General features: G+C 29.3%; 1 non-coding gene across 1 annotated transcript; it reads left to right on the top strand.

Annotated features, from left to right (window-relative positions):
* The first annotated feature begins 2,159 nt into the window (after positions 1-2,159).
* Positions 2,160-2,231, top strand: TRNAH-GUG (transfer RNA histidin (anticodon GUG)). Its single transcript has one exon. It is a non-coding gene; the product is annotated as a tRNA-His (tRNA).
* The last annotated feature ends 943 nt before the right edge of the window (positions 2,232-3,174 follow it).

Below are 3,174 nucleotides of genomic sequence, written 5' to 3'. Positions count from 1 at the left end.
CAACAATTTGACTTGAATAGTGTCGTGAATAGTAACCCCGAAATGTAAATTTTAAAGAACGTCAAGTTAAGCATATTAAAGCTAGAAATAAATAGATTTGAATTTATTTTTGGATTTATGATAAATTGTGATACTGAAACACTATAAAATTATGTGTTTCAGTTGAAAGGAATACCAGGAAAGAACCCGAGACGTCGAGTTAAGGCCTAGAGGGGACTCGCACAAGGTTTGTGCACAACATAAAATATTCTTTAAAATTTCCTTTGCAAAGTGCATGAAATGAGCTGTGATTTATTGATATTGCAAAATGGTGATTGAAATGTATATTATGCTATTGATCTAAATTGTTGAAAATTTAATTGCATGTGTGTTAATTGTCAGTAAATGTTTGGAAAATTATTGAGATAGTTTTGAAACTACAGTGTCATGACCATATATTTGAATGCCTCACTAGCATGACTAGTGGGAGGAATTAGTTTTCAATTTTGATCCCCTCTCTAGCTGAAGTATTGAGGTGTGTGCCAGTAGAGGAAGAAATTGAATGGATACCCATAGATTGAGCTAGCTAGCCTTGTGATTCCTCATAAGCCCCCGGCTATTAAGATGAACATTGTTCTGATGGCATAATATAACTGTGTTTTTATGAAACCTGTTTTGAGACTTCCGAAATGAGATTGTTTTGACTAAAATTATAAATTGTCTTTTGTATCTACTTTTCATTTTTCAGTACTATATTTGAATAAATGTGATTTGAATTATGCATAAAATGTTATTTTAGTATGTTGTGCACCACTGAGTCATAGTACTCGTGCAATGGCGCATTTATTCTTTGTCATGAGATAGAGACTAGTGGAGCATCAGAGTGAGCTACTGAGGATTTTGGAGCTACATCCTTGAGATTTTATTGGGTATAATTTTATACCCTGATTATAATATTTATTTTGGTGTATGTAATTGTATGAACATATATAAACTGGTCTTGAGCAGTTGTATAGATTTTGTAATAATATTATTTTGGATTTTCTAATGTAAATTTTGTGTTGATAAATGCAAATTGATTTTTCTTTAATGGAATATGAATGAAGTTATTCAATATTATTTTTGAAGACAATTGAATTGAGAATTGTTTTGAATTATGGAGTTGGGAGAAATGATGTTGATTTGTGCTATGGTAGTGGTTGATTTTGATGAAATAAATTATTGGAAGTATTTTTATAGGTGTTTGAAGAACTGTTTTTCCCAAATATAGACGGCACTCTGACGAAATTTTTCTAAAATTTGCCTAAAAATAAAAATAGATAAAAATTTTAACTAGTTTTTAAACTTCAATTAAATGTTTTTAATACCTGCTAGAAATGCTCTCCATTTTCAAAAAATAAAAAAATTGTTTTAAAATTCCTTGTAGTATATTTAATAGGTGATAGTAGGCGGAGACGGTAATTCATTAGGTATACTACAAAATCATGTTAAGGTGTGACATGTGAATTTTAAATATTAAGTAAGAAAATTTTAATACTTATATAAATTATTTAAGTTTGGATAATAAATACTTAACATTTAAAATTTAAACTCAACTTAAAGATATTAACCTTTAAATTTAAATTCATCTTAAATTTAATTATATATTATCTAAATATATTTTATTAAAATTTAATTGAATCAAATATCTATAAAAATCTTGCTTGTTATGATCTCTATTTCGACTGTCACCGCTTAGCGTGTTTTTATTTCTCCAAAAGGCAGATACAAACAATTAAAATGAAGTGGTGCCATTTTTTTTTAATTATAGAAATATACAAAAAGTCAATAGGCATTGTTTTTGGGATAACTTAAAAGTTGTATTATGTGACATTAATATGTAAGAGATAATTATTTATCTCTTAAAAATATTACGTGTAATATCTTCAGTAAATTTATTAATATTGTTAATGATAAATTAATGTGTCAGCCATTCATAAATAAGAAAATTAATCTTTCAATATATATTTTTAACACGTGATAAATTTTAATTAATGTATATGTTATATTTTTAATTAAAATTTATTAAAAAATTACAGTAACTTATTAACGGCATTAATTTAATAACTATCATAATTACTCATATAATAGCAATTTATTTTTAAACAAAATTGTAAAATATTAAATAAATTACGTAATTGGTGGCTGTAGTTTAGTGGTAAGAATTCCACGTTGTGGCCGTGGAGACCTGGGCTCGAATCCCAGCAGCCACACTCGATTGTTTTTCAAAATTTTTTTTGCAAAGTCGGCTTAACGCACGTCGCAAGCTCTAGACCTCTTTGCTTCTCTTCATATCATGTAGGTTGTGCGAGTCTTGTTGGTCTCGCGTCTTGCTAGTCTTCTGGAACTCAGCTGCTGCCTGCTTCTGAGATAGGAATTTCGCGATCTCCTTCGATTTTCTGCTGTGGCCACCGTAAGCTTCTCAATCTACGCTCTTTGCCTTCTCAAAATTTAGCTAGGGTTTCTAGATCTTCGATTCATTTGCTATTTCTCAAAATTAGAGTTGCGTGATTGCGTTGGATCGTTGTTGGGATCTTTAAATTAATCACTTTTGGTTAGTGCTCATTTCAATTGCGGGACGATTAAGTTTTATCAAACAGGTCTTTGATTATTGAATTGTTAGTGTCATTAGATTTCCCTAAAGTACTGAAATATGCAGTATGCATAGATTCTCTGTCTTTTAAACCTAATTATTGGTGTAGATAATTGGCTTATGTATCGATAATAAGTATGCAGGAAATGAGTATTTGGGTATTGATGGACTGCAAATCAATTGAAATAATGGAGGAGTCTATTTTTGAATTTTGTATGAATTTTTTTGTTTTTGTTTTTGTTTTTTAAAGAAAAGCCTAATGATTATACCAATTTGTTGAGCTTTTAATTTATTTACGTTTCTTTGAAAAGTTTCATGTATTCTTGCTTATTCATGTGCTTGTTAGCTTATAAGAACTTGTACAGCAGATGCATTCTGTGTACTTGTCTACTATTACAGAACAGTAGTTTTTCTGTCTGGGTTGAACTGATGTGGTCTACCCATTATTTGGAATCAATAATTCTGATTATTTTGATACCATATTCTTTTATCTTGTTAAATATATGACATTTTGAAGCATGATACTGATAGGTATTTTGCTGTTTTTGGATGTGATGTTACAG

This window comes from Hevea brasiliensis, chromosome 5 (genome assembly GCF_030052815.1).
Source record: "Hevea brasiliensis isolate MT/VB/25A 57/8 chromosome 5, ASM3005281v1, whole genome shotgun sequence".
In the NCBI taxonomy this organism is placed as follows: domain Eukaryota; kingdom Viridiplantae; phylum Streptophyta; class Magnoliopsida; order Malpighiales; family Euphorbiaceae; genus Hevea; species Hevea brasiliensis.
The sequence above is the reverse complement of the archived record's forward strand: the minus strand, read 5'-3'. Positions and strand labels throughout refer to the sequence as shown.